At 31.7% G+C, this 22,578-nt stretch overlaps 1 protein-coding gene across 2 annotated transcripts in view; it reads right to left on the bottom strand.

Moving 5' to 3' along the window:
• Window positions 1-19,549, bottom strand: part of LOC139498997 (solute carrier organic anion transporter family member 4A1-like) — a 74,952-nt gene extending 55,403 nt beyond the window's left edge. For both annotated transcript variants that reach the window (XM_071287635.1, XM_071287637.1), the window contains exons 1-2: window positions 19,412-19,549; window positions 18,746-18,857 (exon numbers count right to left, since the gene is read on the bottom strand). The gene's annotated coding sequence lies outside the window, so the exon portion shown is untranslated. The remainder of the gene's footprint in view (window positions 1-18,745; window positions 18,858-19,411) is intronic.
• Between the last annotated feature and the right edge of the window lie 3,029 nt (window positions 19,550-22,578).

Below are 22,578 nucleotides of genomic sequence, written 5' to 3'. Positions count from 1 at the left end.
TTGTAAATGTCTCTTTGAATAAAGAAAATACAATGAACCAATTGACATCAATCATTTAGTGATCATTAACTTAAATCAGGCCTTTGTTTTTCTCCTTGAAATTTTTACCCATTTCAAGACATTTTGGAACCTTTAATCACTTACAATAGTGTGGTATGGTTTCACTCATTATTGAAGGCTGAGCAGCGACTTATAGTTGCTTAGACCTATGAACAGATCTAGTTCTGCATTCTTGCATTGCAGCCTCACTTATTATAATATTTGTTCATGCCTACCGGCTACCCTATCATATTCTTTTTGACGTTTTCATGTTTTTAAAGGATCATTAACAAGAATGTGTCCATAGTACACGGATGCCCCACTCGCACTATCATTTTCTATGTTTAGTGGACTGTGAAATTGGGGTTAAAAATCTTATTTGGCATTGAAATTAGAAAGATCATATCAAAGGGGACATGTGTACTAAGTTTCAAGTTGATTGGACATCAACTTCATCAAAAACTATCTTGACCATAAACTTTAACCGGAAGCGGGACAGATGGACGAACGAAACGAATGGACGCAGAGTCCAGAAAACATAATGCCCCTCTACTATTGTTGGTGGGGCATAAAAAGTATAGAATTATTAATAAGCACTGTAAAAGTTGGGACATTTTTGGTATAAAAGTAATTGCAGTAGTCAAGACATTTTTGTTGATGTTTATAAATGCACCTTGCAAGTCCAGAACTTTTCTTTATCAAGTCAATGTAAATCAAATTAGTTATAAAACTACCAACCCTATATTTTTCTGCCAGATGACAAGAAACAAATATATATATTGGTTGGTTGGTTTTATTTTTGGCCATACATCTACTTTCACTTATTTGCTGGTATATCATGTATATAGTCATCTTATTTGCAATCATAACGTACCTCTATGTCATTTAGTCTCTCAGGTGGATAATTTGACTTATTTGCAATTGTACCTTTTATGAGGGGGGATAGGACCTTTATCAGGACTCCGGGATCGGGTGTTTTTAGGCTCGGGATTTCGGGATTGACCCTTTTGGGATCCAGGAATTCTTATTTCGAATTTCGGGACCTCGGGATTTCATGTTTTTTTAGCCTGGGATTTCGGGATGTCGTGTTTTTAAGCCCGGGATTTCGTATAAAATCAAATCCCTCTTTTATATCTAAGTACAAATATTGCATGTATTGTCTCTCAAATAACAGTTTTATAGCAAAATAATGCACAGAAAACAAATCATTTTTGGCCAAAAATATCTTAGAGTTAAACAAAATCTCTTTCAGTTAACATGGTTAAGTTATACATAAATCTTCACTACTGAATGCAAGTATTTTTACATCAGAAACATTCTTGTACACGAAGTTCTTATAAATATTTAAATGCAATTGAAATATTGCATGATTCGTAAAATTGCAAAATTATGCTGAAATGATATAACAAAATTTGTATGTATCATATTGATAAATTCATGCATAGTCGTTTTAAAGGAAGTTCATTTTCAGGTCACTTTATATTTTCATTAAATTCAAATTCAGTCAGTTTAGGTATGAATTTGATATGAGATGAGATTTAACAAAATGTATAAAAGAGATACCTATACTTTTGAAGGCACACACCTTTAAAAAGTAATAAATATCCTCTAAACATAAGAAGTAATGAAATATTCTCTAAACAAACAGAGTGCACCTATCACCACCATGTCATTAGAACAGCATGCATTTAATCTAACAAAAAAATCTTTACACAAAAATATTGTATTACACAGCATGTTTTAACAACTTTAAATTATAATATGAAATCTAAACTAAATACATTTGGTTGTGGATTTTTCAGTTCATATGTAGTTAGATGGCAGATGAGTTGACATTTAGGTACATGTTTAGGGGGGGGGGGGTGAAAAGACTGCATGATATTTATACAATTATACAACTAAACATGTGGGTATGTATCAATAAAACAGCATCCTGAGGACACACCCCCCCCCCCAAAAAAAAAAAAATCTAGCAAAAAGACATATTTACATTTAATATACATATACCATCTTCATCAAATATGATTTATTGAAGATAACTTAAATTTCACGGAACCAATTCATTGGCAAATCATTGAGAAGTTTGATTTTCAAAGACAATTTTAAAATAAACTATTCTTAGAGGGAAAAAAGATTTCCTACCTGGCTCTAGAGTTGAATTTTGTGAACTCTTATCTCTAAAATCATTACATATCAAATTAACATAACATGTGGTCAGTAAGGCAGTTTTACGATTTTTTAAAAACATGCAAGTCAGTCTCCTATCTGTGGCATGCTGTAAATACGGACTTGTAAATTTTTAATCATTTGATATTAAATTAAATGATTGACAAATACTATTTGTGTAGGTTACAATGAACAGGTATTATGGGAAATTGGCTTATAATAAAGGTATTGTGATTTATTAAACTATTAGTTTTACAATTTCTTTTTGATAACAATGATATTATAGTAAACGTCTTGACATTTCAATACCGGTACATTGTAAATGCAAAATAAAGAACAAGACAAACTACTTTACTCTATAAGTGAACTTTAACTTTCTCATTAAAAAAAATGTAATTCAATGAACAGAAACGTTGGAAATAAAATAACAAAAAAACATAATTTTTTACTCCAGATAAATAAAAACATGTGAAACAAAAACATTACGAAACACTTTTTCTGTGTTTTTTTTTATAAATACATATTGAAAACACAAATTGTTATCTTAGCAAGAAACCAGATTTTCTAGGCTTAGTGCACAATATCAGAATAATAAAAGGAGCGGAAAAACAGATGCATTTTATTAAAGGGACATTGATTTAGTGCTATGTTTAGGATCCTAAGATAAATCTTGACTGCAGACTTGTGCAGTTAATTAGCTTATCAGTTATTCTATAGATATACTATGCATCTGTTCTGACACCCTTAACAAATTACATGGCACTTTGTCTGTGTCTTGGTCAATATATTTAACAAGATAACTGACATAAAATGCATTGGACATTCTGTTACAGCCAAAACAAGAATGTGTCCCAAGCACACGGATGCCCCATCCCCACTATCATTTTCTAAGTTCAGTGGACCATGAAAATGGGATAAAATCTCTAATTTGACATTACAATTAGAAAGATCATATCATGGGGAACATGTTTACTATGTTTCAAGTTGATTGGACTTCAACTTTATCAAAAACTACCTCGATCAAAAACCTGAAGCGGGACAGACGGACGAACGGACAAACAGACCAGAAAACATAATGCCCAAAAATGGGGCATAAAAATTATCATACAGAGATAAATATAATAGAATAAGAAGATGTGGTATGATTACCAATGAGACAATTCTCCTCCAGAGACCAATTGACATAGAAGTTAACAACTATAGGTCACTGTACAGTACAGCCTTTGACAACAAGCTAAGACCACCTGACCACTATATTTTATTTTTTCGTATAAATTTTAGATATAATTGTTAACAAAAGACTTAAAAATCAAAGTGCATGATTATGCAAGGAATCTGGTTTAATGATTGATTGATTGTTGGTTGCTTTACGCCGCATGAGCACAAAAAGGCTATATTGCGGCAGTTTAATGCACTAGATCACAAACAAGCTGGTCTGAAATTGAATAGTAAGTTTATATGGCTGTAGTCCACAAGAAGACAATGAGGGCAAGCATTATATAGCAGGAGACAAGCAAGATTGGCACTGCACCATTGGTTGTAAGTCTCTGAATTCAAAAGTAAAGAAAACATCTAATAATCAGATGCACTCCTTGAATAATTCTTTGATAAACTACATTGAAATCTACTTTTTTACTACAAAAACAACCTAAAGTCAGTTTCTAATTCAAACATGTTACACATTGCCATTTCAAATAGCTAATCAAGTTCACCTAAATGTCCATCTTGTTCACATTTCTGACAGCTATGACACAAACATCAAAACATGCCATAAATTTTACATGCTTTTACAATTTGTTAACAAATAAACATTAATAATCGTCTTACTGGCCAGCACTTAAATTTATGGTCATTCTACAAATGTAAGTGGCCAACTCCAGATGAAAACAAATTAAATATTCATGGGTCAAGGCAATTTCTTGTTGGCATGTTGTAAAATATTGACTTGACCTGGAATGTTCCTATACAAATTTCAAAGTGGAATAATTTCAAAATTCATATGATTGTATTGACAAAAATTTTAGGATGGAAAGGGGTGCCTTGATGGAAAGGGGTGCCTTGACATATCTTTTAAAAGACCATATTTCAATTTTTTTTTGTGGTGTGTTTAATTTTACTCTTAGGCCAATTAAAATTAATTTATAGATTTTCATCCCCGCCTGCCCCTCTGAAATCGTCCCGCCCCGGTTTTTTTTATTTTGCAAAATTTACGATTTCCGGATTTTGTTCATTTCCGTTACCGGTAACCGTCAATAATTTCGTTTCATTCGAACTTCCTGTTTATAAAATTTCGGTTTTCATATTTCTTGTTTCGAGTACAAAATCTGCTGCTCAACGATGACAGTATCATCTACGGAGAATATAGAAAGATTACCAGAAGGACATGAAATATTCGGGTTACGAGTATTAAATACGCTGTGTCCAACGCAAATCGCGGTATGTCACAAATTTTCATCAGAAAATTGTGGATTTATTTAATAATACATTGACTTTGTGTAAGCAAATTTGGGCTGTGAATGATTTCCAAAGTGCAAGAATCGTGGAACAAATTGGTAGAAAAAAAAGAGTTAAAAAAGTCGGCAAACATACACATTGTGTACTAGAAAACCCTTAGATTTACCTATGGCTATTGTTTTTGTTTAAAAACACAAAATAGCATTTATAATGTAATTATATATGCGTCACTTCTTGCATAACTTGAGAATCTTAAAAGCGCCAACTTTACTATTCCTGGCAACACTTGTTCGAGTGTTCATTTCATTCATAATACTTGTGCTGCATACCATTGCATTTGCATAAGTTTATGGGGACTACAAACCATCGCTTAGAGAGCAAAATAAATTTGGAGTTGGTAGTCAAATGAATAGAGAATTTCTCCATGGTTTTACTGTTTGCTGAAAATATGTTTCTAAAGTGGCAATTGCATGTAGAACAGTCCACGTTGCAAATCAGAGATGTTTATTCAAGAATTATGTACGATTCTTTATACATGTTTAAACATTTACATGGTATAAGCTAAATTTTGTAATTATAACACTTGCATATATATGAAGTTCACGCCACAAGAAGGTTTCAAATTGAATAAAATTTAAAAAATAAAATCCTCCCACCCGCCCCATTTTTTTCAAAACTTTGGATGAAAATCTACTAATTAATTTTAGTTGGCCTTACATCAAAGGCACCAAATAAAACAAAATAAAATATTAGCTCATGGACTTAAAATATTTCAATTTGTCATAGTAAATGACCAGTTCTTCATGATATAATTTACAATTCATCAAATTGGAGGGTTCAATGTGGGTTCTCTTCTCTAAATTATTCTTTATATCTTTATTCACAATCTGAATGCAACAATTTAGAGCTTCAGTGGCGGATCCAGAATTTTTCATAAGTGGGGGCCCACTGACTGACCTAAGAGGGGGCCCGCTCCAGTCACGCTTCAACGATTCCCTATATAAGCAACCAAATTTTTTCCCAAAAAGGGGGGGCCCGGGCCCCCTGGCCCCCCTCTAAATCCGCCTCTGAGCTTGACATTGTATAGATCCTTGTACATTGATGAAGACATTTCTTCATTTATCATTTATTTAGGGTTATTGTCTTATTTGCATATAAATCCTTGATCTATCCTTTTAATCATTAGGCCACAATTAAAATACTTTGGTTTTCCCAAACCCTACCCAAAGGTTGAGACAGTGGGTAGGTAGGTATGCATTTTCTTCTTTTTTTTCAAAAAGAGAAATTGAAGTATCAGATGTTTATTAGTCTTCATGCCTATTTGATTAAAAAAAACTTCTTCAAATCAGGACAGTAAAAGAATTTGAGTAGGCAGCTTTTTTCTGGGTAGGTAGCGTTTGGGCAAACAAACCTATTCTTTTTTATGGCCTTATACAAGAGGAAAGATTAGCATGCAGGCTTGCGTTTCACAAAAATACTTATTATCAATTTTAATATTAAGTTTTTTGTGAAATGCAGACATTGGCAGATTAAGAAATTTCCATAAGTGGGGCCCACTGACTGCTCAAAAGGTTGCCTGCTCTAGTAATGTGTCAGTGATTCTCTATATAATCAACCAAATTTTCCAATAAAAGACATCCTCCCCTTCCCTCAAATCGACCTCTGCTTGGCTCTAGCAGCTGCCAGGGTACCTTAATTTAGCTGAAATAGTGCATATATGTATATCTTCTTTAAAGGGATAGTAGCTACGATTTTGACAAAAATATGAACAAGTTTTAAAGCTGCTAAAATCAAAGATATGTACTAAATATAAGCAATAAGATCGCTAGAATGTTTTCATAAACTACAGAAGTGTTAATAATTGATAATTCATATCATGTTGTGTGCCTATTCATCTCATTAATTATGCATCGGGTTTACTTCCCGAACTTTGCCGACACAGCGAGTGAGCTAACCAAGATATATATAGATACGAACACGTGCTTTTTGTTTTCTTACATATTTGATAATTACTCTATATTAAACGTACATATTTGACGCCATTTATCAAATTATGTAAATAAAAAATATAACAATACCGGCATATTATTCCAACCCAAGATTCTCCAACAATGGCGATATTATACACTTGTTATTACATTTGTATGACTTAACCATGCCGATAATGTATACACGTGTTTGTGTGTTAAATTGGGGCCTCCATGAAGGATACACTTGAAAAATAATACTAAGGTTTAGGAAGTTGATTTATAATTTCTTCTAAGGTGGGAGATTACTGCCCGTAAATTTATTTATATAAACATATTTTTAACAATTATGAACACGTTGAGATTTTTGTTCATGTGATCTGGAAAATTGAAGAAATGTAAACATTACGCAAACCATCAGCTACTTCTGTTTGACTTTGCCTGCGTCGCTGGTGTTTTGAGTGATTTTAATGACCGATCCCGTCGACGTTTTTTATTTTTAATTTACAATAACTTGTCTGCACCTCTTTTTTATTTCTTTTCTCGCTGAAACTGTAAATTCACATACTATTTCCGCGATAACATTCCCCTGTTCGACCATTTTCCCTTCGAGGCACAATGTGCGATTGCGCATTAGGAACTGAAGAGTAAAGGTCATATGAATAAGGGTTGGGCTTAACATCGAATTATTATCTATAGACAATAAATAAATGTAGGTGTTAAACGTTAAAAAGCTTCTAAACGCTTAATGGAACGTAACCAGTAATTGTTCTAATCATAATTATTTTACTTTTTGTACAAAATCCGGCATATAGATTAAAAAAGTAATTTTAATGAAAATCGTAGCTACTATCCGTTTAATATTGATGATGGTTTGGTCTGTTCTAGATAGATAATGTTTCCAGCCTTATACAAGGTACAACAACATGGAAAAAGTTATCTATATGATCATAATTGCGAGGAAAGAAAATTTAAAATAAGTTTTAAAATTACATAATCTACAAAAAATAGACCCACCATGTTTGAGCAAAAACTTAATAATTTAACAATGTTTAGTACAAAGTAAAAGTACCAATACTGTTATGAATCAAAGTATCAAACAAAATGCTATTTAATTTCCATTCAATCACCACTCAACTTTATTTAAATTCAAACCGTGAAGGCCTATACTTGTTTGCATGTTATTTCAATATTTTCAAAGCAGCAACTCAAAAAGAATTAGTCAACATTTTGATTTCATTCAAATTACGAGGAGATATCAATGTAAACTATTTAATTAAGCCTTTTATTAATTTGAATTGGATTTTGTGATCATTCATATTTCAAATGTTTACTTAAGGCGTGGATCATTTGCAAATTTATTGAAATCTTTAATAAAAATTCAATGTTCCACATGCATACATTTGTCTATTTGAATCTTTACATTTTTCACTGTGAACTCTACCTTTAGGAGATATTATATAACTCTTAAGAACCATGTACATGATATTGATAACATTACTTGATATTTTCAATATGAAAAATCAATGAAAAGTAGTCTAGAATTCCCCTATTTTCAGGATTTACCCTCCCCCCCCCCCCAAAAAAATAAATAAAATAAAATCAGATAACAGTTTTATGACACTATGTTGGAAGGCTGACATTTGCAGGTGGTACCGTTTTAACCCTTTTTATGATATCCTCAGAGGATGTGCTATGGCCCAACAATGTATCATGTAATTTGAACCATCTCTTAATCTAAGCACTGGAAAGTATTGAAAAACTGTTTGGAAAACCATTTCATAAAAAAAATATAATGGTTTTGACATAACCATGGAAACTAATGACAATATATATTTTTCATATATGAATTTTTGCTTTGGCAAATCATAATACAACAACAGTATTATAAATCACTTCAAAAATATTCAGTACACCTTAAACAAACCCATTTCTGCTGTTATAACTTATCTTTAATAGGATAATTAAACCAATTTGATATGTTGCTGACCATCTGTTGATCTATAACCAAGGCCAGTACATTGCACGTTCCTGACCTGGTTATTCATCTTGCTAGGTTGGGGGAACTAGCTGGTAGCTTTCATATGAATACATGTTAACGTAACACAGATTCAAAGTTCAATATATAATGTTTATTAAATCAGCATTCAGTATGATAGTTTATCAATCACAATAATCACAATAATCACATAAGTTCATGAGACATAATAAAACAGTATGTCTAATATAAATCCAAGTCTATAACACAAGTGTCCAATACGTGACTATAAAGCAAGTCTCAGAATACAAGTCTAATACATGACTGTCCCTTACTACTACATGGTCAACTAATATATATTGTTTTTCATTATTTAATTAACATAACATTAATACTCAAATAGCTAATTTACATAATAATACTAGTTTATCTATTTCCCAAATATCAAGTCTTTGTGACATAACCTAAATCATCTTAAAAAGTAAGAAATCCTTTTTGTATATATAACACTTCTTTAATCCTTAATTCTCTATTGTCAATTTAGCCCTCAGAGGATTACATAATAATTTGCTTTACACTTATCTAAAATTGTGAAGATTTATATTAACTATTTATCAAGTAAATTATTTCTTAAGCTAGTGCTAAATATCTTAACTAATACTAAATTATACAAATCTTTGAATTCCACATTTTAACATTCTTGTACCTAAAATATACTGGTTATACCCTTCCCTTCGTCGCCAAGATTGCTCCTGCAATCTTCAATTAAAATACTAAATGCATAATAAAAAAATACAATATTTTACACATATATTATATAGCAAGAATTACACGACTGATTCCTGTAAATAAAATATAACTATATATACATGTTCTTGGTTTGGGGAATGGTCAAGTTTAGATTGTCCATATCAGGGAAGTTCTCTGAAGTTCACTAATATTGACAAGTCCAACTCTTACATAATTAACTACAATGAGCTCATTGCATACTTCATGAAGTATTTCTAGGTGCATAAAGGGGCATAACAATAGCAATATATAGCTGAAATATAAGATTATTAATATATTATCCATATCGGTCATCATCTGCAAGTTAAACACATAATTATTCAAATCATATCATCTTCTTATATAATGAACATAAAACATATTTAGACATATACATTTTTATATGATTAATCTGTGAATAATCTGGAAAGAAAATATATAATTAAAACAACAATAAAGCAATAGTAATGATCTCTATCAAAACAAGCAAGCATTTAAATAAGCGAATATAAGTGTCTTCTGTACACATATTCAATATAGACAATTAATGTTCAACAGTACAATCTTCACATTTTTCACCATTGGTAGTCAAATAAAAGTTACTAGTTTTCAACGATATTGTTTATACATCATGATACATTTCCACCTGTTTTCTTCTTTTGTTTGATCGTCATAGTAATTTTCCAGATATTATTATAAAATTACATATCACATTGTCTTTTACTCTTCGTCAAATATTCATGTTAGGTTAATAAAATGTCACTTCAGGTCACAAATCTCTGCTAATATTAAAATGTCACTTCAGGTCACAAATCTCTGCTAATATTAAAATGTCACTTCGGGTCACAAATCTCTGCTAATAAGTTTTATAATTTCAAATAAATTGTCTTTCATTAAGTTTAAATGCACGATTTGGTCACTTCTAGAGTCCACCATTTCTTCATTTTGTGGGTTCACCATTGGTAGGTCACATCTATGGGTCCACCATACATCTATGGGTCCACCAATTCTTTATCTGTGTGTCCACCATTTCTGCATTTTATGGGTCCACCATTGGTCCTTTACTTCATCAATGTAAGTGCAACCAATATTATAATCATACATGACACCGATTAACCCTAATTTATCTCTTATCATAATTAATTCATTTGAATTGGGGAATTTTTATTTATTTATCTACATTTTAATATTAGCAGAGATTTGTGACCTGAAGTGACATTTTAATATTAGCAGAGATTTGTGACCTGAAGTGACATTTTATTAACCTAACATGAATATTTGACGAAGAGTAAAAGACAATGTGATATGTAATTTTATAATAATATCTGGAAAATTACTATGACGATCAAACAAAAGAAGAAAACAGGTGGAAATGTATCATGATGTATAAACAATATCGTTGAAAACTAGTAACTTTTATTTGACTACCAATGGTGAAAAATGTGAAGATTGTACTGTTGAACATTAATTGTCTATATTGAATATGTGTACAGAAGACACTTATATTCGCTTATTTAAATGCTTGCTTGTTTTGATAGAGATCATTACTATTGCTTTATTGTTGTTTTAATTATATATTTTCTTTATCTGGATAATAACTTGTTTATATTTGTCAACACATTATGTAATAATTGATCTTAGCTTATTGTTTAATTCTCATATATATATATTGTACTATTTTGTGAAAGACATAAGTTTGGAAGTCACAGCGATGGTGACAAGTTCCAGTCTTGGAAATAAATTATATACTAAGTGGAATTCATCTTCTGTGTATTACTGCTAGGTTATGGTGCATGGTTATTTAGGTTTAACATTTAGTTGTGACCGAATCCTCATATCAGTCTCCTAGATATTAGACTGTGGATTTCTTGGTTACAGATCCCTATCAACAAACTGCTGAAGTATGATATGGTCACTTGACCAACAGCATAGTTTTTCTGACCAGTGATAACAAAATTTAAGTGGTAATATAGAAAACAGCAGCATATTCTAACATTTATCAATTTGATTGAGTTTGTGCCCTATAAAAGTGACTGCCACCAATATTCATTTGTGTTAATAGGCATTTCTGCTACGGCAGGGGCATAAAATTGAAAGCCTGTATGCAAGAATACTAATTACGAAGAGCTATACATACAATTTAAAAAGATACATCCAGAAACCAAATTCTTCCTCAAATTAATAGAGATGGAAAAGATACCATACAGACATCATCAATCGAAAAATAAACTGACAATGCCCTGATGGTTAATAAGAAAGTCTATAAATAGCTGCTGTGACCTTGACTATGACCTTACACCCATAAAGATACAGGTCTTTGTTAACTCATACGGCGGTATCAAAACCAAATTTTGATATAAATATATGGTTTATCCAGAATAAATACTTTAATGCCAAGAGATTTGAACAGAATTCATCATATCAACGGCTCCACAGATATAGGAGATATTATACTAATAAAAGCTAAAACCTGATTTGGCAAACCAATAAACCAGAACCTAATAGTCCTCTTAGACCAAATAAAAATATATGTGTGGTTCCAGTTACCCTACCTACCCGTAACTTTTTAAAAATAGCGTACCCTAAAGATTTTTTTGTCTTTTTTAATTAAGCACTGTTAAAGTCAGAATGTTGCTCCCATAGACTGAATGTAAAAATAAAACATAAAATAAAAAAAAATCCCTACCTACCTACCCTTACTTTTTTTAGATGTAACTAGAACCACACATCTTATTTTATTTGGCCTTAATTAAGTAAATTATGAATCTTAACATTTTCAAAACTCTTTTGATCAATTATTAAGCTAGCTGATCCCTTGACACTAAAAATATAACTTATCAATAATTAAAATATTATCTTAATAGATACATACTAAATATTGATAACGGCCTCTAATTTACTTTATATTTTATCAAATACCAAAGTTAAACAGACTAAATGGAAGCAAGTAATAAATTAGCTTTTGAAATCTAAATTTTTATATTTTCATTTAAAAATAAAATAACCAAGAACTTACATATATAATATGTTTGTTATTTTCTTTTATATATATTTTAAATGAACAGGGGTCTCGGTCATAAAACTTTTCTCAGTACTCCGAGCACAAAATAAGTGCTCGAAACACAAAATCCAGTATAATGATTGGTCAATTCTTGAGTCTGAGCACAAAAATCGTGCTCAAAAGTTTTATGATCGCAAGGCCAGATGTATTGATATTCATGTGAATAAAGTCAATTTCCAACAAAAATAACTCATCTATTATCAAAGAATTTTTTTTTTTTGGTGCCTTTTTTTTCTACCAAGATTTTTTTTAGCTTAGAACTGAAAATGTTCTGTACAGATGTTCTATCGCCTTTCTGATTATCCAAAATTTATATAAAAGGAGCTGACAACTTGTTTGAAAGATATTTCAATATTTCAGCCCACTTAATAAATTTAAACAACAAGAAAATGATAAAATTGTTGTTGAATATCAATTAATTCAAACCAAGATTTGACATGTAAAAAGTCACCTTTAGTTAAAAAACAAAATTTGAAGGATAAATTTTTTGGCAGACGTCACATGAATCCATCCATTTTATTAACCAATTGAGTTTATAAGTCATGGATAATAAATTAAATCATGCATTTTATTCAAAGTATTCAAAGTCACTCTCCAAATGTACATCAAATGTTAATTTTAACTTTTTATCAGTAAAGGTATCTCACCGATTTCAATAGAGATGAAATATGCTTTGTCGAACAAAATACTTTCTAATTCAATGTTGTTACGGTATTGGCGATAGCCTTGTAGAGCAGTAACATTATAAAATAGTAATCTTTTTTTAATTTATTGTAATTTTACTCCACAACAGGAATGAAATAAAGCAGTGAAATTCTAATTAAAAGCACTATCAATTCAGCAATTTAACCCTCAGTTTAACCATGCTATTTTTCCATGTTTTTTTTAAAGTCAGGCCTTCTTACCTTTTAACCTAAAGTTCTTTCTATATTTTCAAAATTTTCATGGATACATTTTTTCTAATTAAAACAATATCCATGAAATTATTGATTGATTTGATTGTAGGTGTTTTAACGCCACTTTTTTGGCGACCATTTTTTTTATTGGTGAAGGAAGTTGGGAGTGGCTGAAGAAACCACTAACTGTCTATGAGAAAACTGATAATCCTAGTTAATTAAGATTGGAGTCAAGGAGGGTATTGTCTAAATTGTAAAAAATAAACGGAAAATTTAACCCCCCCCAAATGATGATGGACCAAAAGTTTATATATGTAAATGACATTAATAATATTTCCATGACAAAGTAAATAAGCAGTTTCAGGATATAACAATGAAATACTCCTTTTTTAATGGTCCGTTTTGATCGTGACAGCAGCTGGAAGGTCAACGTTAAGATTTAAATGTGGTAGTTTAAAGCATCTATATATGTATAATGACAGCCTCTAGCTAGCATTAACTTAATAGAAAACTACACTTTTTGATATTTGGTAATTTTTGTTGTCAAATGTCCAGTGGCATGTATTTCATGCACATTAAAGACCAATATCCTCAATCTACACTACGATAAAAGAAAAAAATCACACCTTTTTCAAGCAACTAGATTTGTTTAGGTATTATACTTGAATACAGTAAATTCAGTCATCTTTGCCAAAATTGCAACTGGTTTGGTTTTGCTAAATTAAAAAGTTGAGTTCAAAATTTTGATAGCATTATTTCTATGCAAAATTTCCTCAAATAAGAATAATTAATCTCCAGACCTACTTTAGTCTATGTTCAAAAATAGCAATCATATTTATGTGCACATAGTAAATTCTGAATTTCCAGTGAACAATATGAGATAAATTATCCAGCTAACAGTTACCAAGAATTACATAGAGTTAAAGTGACATTTAACATGTTTATTCTGATGTTTCTTCATAATTCATTATAATTAATTAACATTGTCAAAGAACAAAGCCAATACACAATTAATTATGCAAGATGCAACATTTATTATAGACTACAGGTAACAGCTGGATACAGTCATACTGTCAGGAATTAACTATGAAAAAGGGGGGGGTGTTGTTGTTATGGGGAGATTTTTCTAACTTTTCGTTTGTTATTCCTACAACACGGCAAGACCATCTTTTGTTATATTTGTGTTGTGAAAACCATTCTAGCCATACTTTGACCTACAATTGTTTATACCTTTTACATATTGTGACTTGGATGGAGCGTTGCAATTATTTACAATTTTTTTAATATTTCTATTTCTTTTATTATTACATATCATTTTTGAATGTCCCTTTGGTATCTTTCCCTCTTTTATTCTGTGAAATATTTTAATTACACAGGGTTTAAATTTCTATCTATCTGCAAAGTTTAATCTAACAAGCTTACTTAAATTGGAGTAGAATGCACCAGCCACATTGGATTTAGGGGGGTCTAAATCACAGTCTCTTTGTGACAACTAGTGACACAAAAGACAAATTACTTGGATGTAGACAAACTAATTGGACCACTGAAGTGCTTCCCAGAAGTTAAACTTCTTGGACCACTTGACCTTTGAAGAGCTTCCCAGAAGTTAAACTTCTTGGACCACTTGACCTTTGAAGAGCTTACCAGAAGTAAAAGATCAGACAACAGCTAGGACAAGAGAACAAGAGTGCACATGCTGAAATGTCTCGCCTTCTATACTAATCATAAATTTTGCTATATATGTCTCTGATATTATGTTGATAGTCCTAAGTATAAAGCTTTATTACAACTGTCTCATAAACTTAACATTAACCAAGATAACTAAACAAAGACCAATGAACCATGAAAATGAGGTCAAGGTCAGATGAACCATGCCAGGCAGACATGTACAGCTAACAATGCTTCTATACAACATATATAGTCGACCTATTACTTATAGTTTAAGAAAAATAGACCAAAACACAAAAAATTAACACTGTGCAATGAACCGTGAAAATGAGGTCATGGTCAAAAGAAACCTGCGCTACTGACATAAAGATCATAAAATATTTCCATACACCAAATATAGTTGACCTATGGCATATAGTATTAGATAAATAGACCAAAACTCAAAAACTTAACTTTGACCACTGAACCATGAAAATGAGGTCAAGGTCACATGATATCTGCCCGCTAGACATGTACACCTTACAATCATTCCATACAACAAATATAGTAGACCTATTGCATATAGTATGAAAAAAACAGACCAAAACACAAAAATTTAACTATAACCACTGAACCATGAAAATGAGGTCAAGGTCACATGACATCTGCCCGCTAGACATGTACACCTTACAATCATTCCATACAACAAATACAGTAGATCTATTGCATATAGTATGAAAAAAACAGACCAAAACACAAAAATTTAACTATAACCACTGAACCATGAAAATGAGGTCAAGGTCAGATGACACCTGCCAGTTGGACATGTACACCTTACAGTCCTTCCATACACTGAATATACAAGCCCTATTGCTTATAGTATCTGAGATATGGACTTGACCACCAAAACTTAACCTTGTTCACTAATCCATGAAATGAGGTTGAGGTCAAGTGAAAACTGTCTGACAGACATGAGGACCTTGCAAGGTACGCACATAACAAATATAGTTATCCTATTACTTATAATAAGAGAGAATTCAACATTACAAAAAATCTGAACTTTTTTTTCAAGTGGTCACTGAACCATGAAAATGAGGTCAAGGACATTGGACATGTGACTGAAGGAAACTTCGTAACATGAGGCATCTATATACAAAGTATGAAGCATCCAGGTCTTCCACCTTCTAAAATGTAAAGCTTTTAAAAAGTTAGCTAACACCGCCGCCGCTGCCGCCGCCGCCGCCGCCGCCGCCGGATCACTATCCCTATGTCGAGCTTTCTGCAACAAAAGTTGCAGGCTCGACAAAAATGAGGAAGGTAAAAAGTTCACTAAACATTATCAAGGAAATTAAGATCTAACAATCCTACCATCAAAAACAAGGGATAAAATCAAAAGCCTGTTCCTTTTTTATTAGTTCTAGCAAGTTCAATTCTTATAACTGATTTTATTTCTAGAAAATTTCAGGGTTCCTGTTTCACTTGTCCCTATCCTGTTTCTTATGTGTCAAGTTCAATTCTTATATCTGATTTTATTTCTAGAAACTTTTAATCTATATCCCATCTAACATTCCTAAAAGAAGTATTTAGTTTACAGTTTATTACATCAAAGCTACTAAAATCTTAACCATTATCTGCTTATATGGTTATATGGTTAAACAAATGTAATAAGCTTTATAATCTAAACCAATTACTTAAATATGGGTATATGTAGTCTGTGGTTCTTTATCCAATTGATCATACCATAGGTTTAAAAACAAAACACTCATACTGTGAATTCTTTTATTTTTGTGGGTATCAATTTTGGTTGATTCCATACCCGTAGCCAGGGGGGACGAACCCCCACCCCCTCCGCCCCTCCCCCCCTTGAAAACAAATAAGCACTGTTAAAGTCAATGTTCTGTTCGAATTGTGACTGTTAAAGTCGAGTTTATGAGTCCAACGAACCCCCCCCCCCCCCTTGGAAATTCCTGGCTACGGGCCTGGATTCCATAAGCAATGCATTTTTGTTAATATTTAATTTCGTGGGTTTCCTCAAGTCAGCATAAATCTATATAAAAACATTTGTAATTCGTTGAACACTTGAAATTGTGGTTCCCCTGTATTCAGGAAATTCATAAAAATTGGTATCAAACAAATAATAATGAATCCACGGTATTTAAGATGGTATATTCCTTCTGCTTCTGTTTTCTATAAAATGTTTAGTTTTACTAAATCAAGATATATATGACAAAATAGAAAGATAAACAAAATAATTTATAAATGCAAGACATCCCTAAAGACTGGCCATCATCTCTGTAAACCAATTAACAGAATAGAATTAACAGTAGATCTATACAGCTGTGTTTACTGTACAAAATCTAGACAACCTTCAACTTAATTGACCACTTCAGACACTGACCACTGGCTATTCTCCTTGAACTAAAGACAGATTTACAAAGCAGAACAAAAAAGCTTCCATCCTCTTCATCATATATTGTTAAAGGTCTGTAGGGGACAGGCGTTTAATACCTGCTTGTTTGACAAGGTAGTAACTTGTCTCTCTTGTCAAGAAATACAATTAGATTTATGTTTCTTTATAATTAACTAGATTTGGCCAAAATAAAAATGTCATACAGTTCATTGGGAAAAATTAGGACTTTTAATAAAGGATAATTGATTTACAATGAACACAATAATAATTTTCAATTCCAGTGGAAAATATTACATGATTATTTGAGTGTTGGTTGCTTAAAGTCCAGTGGCAAATATTTCATGCATGTTAAGGTTAAAAATATTATCTTCATTCCAAGTCTTCACAATAACTTTTTGTAGGTTAAACTTGATGCTGATTTGTTTTAAGAAAAAAATTGTTCAAGATTCTATTGGTCTGTAAACGAAATTCTTACAGGCCCCATGTGGCCCAACATAGAGACTGCATTTTATAGTGCACTTTTATTTTATAGTTAAATGCACTTGAATAAAAAACCTGTTAAAGGTCTATAATTTCACACTATCATTTGTATAGACTTTATACACTTATAAAACATGTAATTTGCACCTGTTTTTATAGACTGATATGAATTTGTAATTTGACAATAAAAAGATTCACCTATTTGAAATCTTCTTCAGTCAGACGATTAATCTTTTAAATTGACTTTTTCATACATGTCTTCTTGACATCTTTAAAATTTACAGTCTCTATATAACAGATAATAAATAATAATTTTTTCCGAAACAAGTTGGATTTCAAATTATTTTAATATTACGAGATGGGCATTTATCAGGCAGTTCTCTCTGCAGTGACATTGACACAGACATTTTTTTGAAAATCTAAAGCCTATTGGCAGTATTGCAAATGTGACTTGAAAAGCTGAGTTTATAAAACCAAAAGAGGCTAATATACATTTGTGGATCAAGGATTTTGAAAAAGGGGGAGGGGGACCCAAACAAGGCAATGTTTTGAGTGAGACATGTTAAGTTAATGCCATACCATAATGTAGCCTTATGCATGACAACCTACCCTCCTTCCTCTCCCCCCCCCCCCCCCCCCCCAAAAAAAAATCTGCCTCTGCAAAAGTGGTCAATCACAGGCAAAATTCATTATTTATAACATGTTTCCCTCCCCCTTCCTCTTTGCAAAAGAATACACAAACCCAGACAAAGTACATTTTTTATAACAATTAATCAGGTGCTTATAAATAATTACACGGCTTGATTACGCCTCATTACATAAAAACAAATATTTACAAACAAATAACAATTAATCAAAAGAATACTCCATGCATCTTACCTGTAAAGTTTTCTCTCTTTAATTTGTATATTAAACCAAAGGATAATATCATATTATGATTGGCTTAACATCTTTAAGGCATGCTGTAAAAATATCTGTGTAGCTAGGCATGCTGTAAAAAATATGCATTAATAATTAAATAGGAATGAAATTACAGGTATAGAACAGGTGACAAGAGCAGACTTTCAAATTGCGATTTGATTTGTTTTTTAAAACGTTGAGTCAGAGTAGTATAATTAAATGAACAAAGAATATATACGATATCATTGTAAATTTTCAACTTTCGAATGGGTCATTTATAAACACATGTATTCATACAGTACCAATTTTGAAGGCTTGTATGCAGCACCAAGAAATATAAAATTTTCTTCAATCCAAAAAATTTGGATGAACAAAAATAAAAGAATCAAAAGTATAACTGTCTTCATCTGTAAATTAAAACAACAGGTTGATTCAGAAAACTATAGAATCTTGATAGCATTAGACTTTTTAAAATGCTAGCTCAATTTAAAAAAAAATGTTTTAAATTCACTATTAATACGATGTTTTCCTGTGCTCAATATTTAAACTTGAATGTATCTAAACACATGTAATTTGTAAATACTTCACATGGAGACAGGTAGTTGATATAATAATATAACACCTGTGTGTAATTTAATTTAATACCTTTCCTTTAAACAACAGAATTATTGTCCCTCCGATAAATGATGACCTAGCTATCAACTTGTCTTTTTCAGCAACTTTTCAGAATCTTAGCTGATGTTTCTTTAGGGCATGCAGGAAATTGTGGCCACTTGAAATCATCTGAAAAATAAGGAAGACTGAAAACTGCTTTATCATGCTTATAAACTAATACAATTTGTACAAAGATTTATTTAGAATAAACACTCACATAAATTACATATTTATGACAAAATACTATAATTGATTGGTTGATTGTTAGTTGTTTTTCTTGTAAGTTGTATAGTAAGTGTTAAATTATAAGAATTTAACAAAATTTAAAGTTAAAACTCTACACTGATCATAAAATAAATCATTATTTCCATGAACAGAACTCTTCATGTTGTGAAATTTGATGAAAACAACAAAAATACTGGATGATGCATACCAAGTACCACTCCCATAATCAAGATTTTTATGTTTGAATAAGAATATTTATTATTCCAATCAAGGGCCCTTGATGGGCAGCATAACATGTACACATAAAACAATACATTATGATTTGTAACAGAAAAACAATTTTATAAACTAAAATGAAACATTAAAAAAAAAGTTTAGACAGATGTTATTATCTTCATTCTATAAAAATCATATATATTTAATTCCAGGCAGGATCAGAACCATAACACCATTACAATTATCATTGTTATTACATACATTAATTAACATTTCGTCTAACATCTAGACATGTAATAATATAGCTCCCTAAATATTTAAGTACAGACAAATTTTCATTACTGAATAACCAAACAAATTTTGCCTCATTTGAAAGTTAAAATTTGGACAAATACAGTTTATCTCCTTGAAAAATATCTCGCTATCATTTTTGTTTTTTATGTTTGAATAAGACTAATAGGCCCAAATACTTTATTCATCCTTCCACCTAAATAAAACTCAAATTTCTTGACAGATAAAATATTCGCAAATATTTCTCAGACCAGTGGTCATTTAAAAACTTGACCATAAATCTTAATGTCAATGTACAACACTTGACCTTATGCTGGCCTTATATATGTCAGTAATACTATCTTTGTATTTACTTTTGACTTAATGTACTTAACTATACTTTTATTATATTTGGTATCGAGTTTATACGGGATAGCTTAGAATTCATTCTACAAAGACTCAAATTAAACCATTTTCAAAATAAATTTTAATCGTCTAAGACCATTTTATATTTTTTCAATAATGGTCAGACAGGAAGTTTTAATCTTTATTCTATAAAACAGGTTGTCAAGTTTACTTTTGATGAATGATAGGTCGATCAAATAGATATAGGAGGGTCTGGATGGGGGGGGGGGGGGGGGGGGGGTCTGTTATTCTGTAAACATTAAATTTTCACCCCTAATCTTCAAAAAATAGACCCTGCATTTCTCTCATCTTCATTTTTTTTTTGCCCATTATTCTCTAATCTTAATTTTTTAAGGCCATTATTCTTTAATCATTTAACCCCATCCAAACCCTCATACAGGAAGATATGGTGTGAGTTCCAATGAGACAACTCTCCATCCAAATAACAATTTATAAAAGTAAACCATTTAAATATTCTAATGAAGGGGCTGGATTTATCTCCTTTGAAAGTTCCCTTCAGTCAGCATGTTTTATCATTGATATTGATTTCTGCTCCCTTATGTGTAAGTCTCATCTTTTACAGCATGAAATTTTCTCTTGTCCAACTGGACAACTAACTGGACAACTATATATGTTAATTCTACTTGTCTAATGGCTATACGTCCACTTGTTGTGGACAATGGGATTTGCTCATTGTTGAAGGCTGTACAGTGACCTACAGCTGTTAATTTCTAACATTTGGTCTCTTGTGGAAATTTGTCCCATTGACAATCATACAACATCTTCTTTTTTTATAAATTGAACAAAACTGTAATGTTGACCAATGGCAAAGGAAAGGAGATCATAAACTTTTGAAACACAAAGGTTCCAGTCCAGAGGAAGACAGGTCACAGACTTCAGACCCATACTAATTATCTTTCAATGTTATTTTAAAAGAGGGACGAAAGATACCAAAGGGACAGTCAAACTCATAAATCTAAAACAAACTGACAACGCCATGGCTAAAAATGAAAAAGACAAACAGAAAAACAATAGTACACATGACACAACATAGAAAACTAAAGAATAAACAACACGAACCCCACCAAAAACAAGGGGTGATCTCAGGTGCTCTGAAAGGGTAAGCAGATCCTGCTCCACATGTGGCACCCGTCGTGTTGCTTATGTGATTACAAATCCGGTAAATAGTCTAATTCGGTAGGTCACATTCATGAAAGGGAAGGGGATTGTAGTTACGACGTAAGGAACATATCCGATATCATTTGTGAAACGGTTATTCCATAACGGTCAACCAACTCGTGATGGCGTCCGTAAAATTTACGAAGGGATGATTTCAACTTCACCATTTGGAACTCTTGGTTTAATAGCTTCCTTGTGAGCAGCAACCCTCTATCAAGAAAATCATGATAGGAAATGCAAGCACGGGAATATCGTATTAATTGGGAGATATATACCCCGTATGCAGGTGCTGCTGGAATGTTGCTACTTAGAAATGGAAAGTTCACAATTGGAAAGCTGAAATCATCTCTTTTGTCGTAAAGTTTTTTGTTTTGTTTAAATGATTAGCACCTCTGAATTGCTTGTAAGAGCTTCTATTTATATAGCAAGAATAAGTTCATAGTACATAGATGCCCAACCCACGGTGACCACTTCCATTATCTATGATCAGTGGACCCTGAAATTAAGGTCAACACTGTTATTGGCATTAAAATTTAAAAAATGTCATGTCTAAAGGAACATGTTTACTTAATTTCAAGTTGATTGAACTTCAACTTCATCAAAAACTACCTTGACTATAACCTTTAACCTGACGTGGAACAGACTGATGAATAGACAGACGGTCTTTGAATGCACAAGTGCCGGCTACTTCACTGACAAAAAAAATTCAAAAAGAAAAAATATCTTTTTCAAATGTTTACCATGTTTACAGGCAGCCGAGACGTATTGTCGCAAAGTCGCGGGATGAAAAGTCAGTGTTTACCTTCGGCTAAATATAGTTCACATGAATTCAGGTCACTGATTGGTTGTCTATTTTTTAAAAG

This window comes from Mytilus edulis, chromosome 12 (genome assembly GCF_963676685.1).
Source record: "Mytilus edulis chromosome 12, xbMytEdul2.2, whole genome shotgun sequence".
NCBI lineage: Eukaryota > Metazoa > Mollusca > Bivalvia > Mytilida > Mytilidae > Mytilus > Mytilus edulis.
Note: the sequence above shows the minus strand (reverse complement) of the source record. Positions and strands in the feature narration are given on the sequence as shown.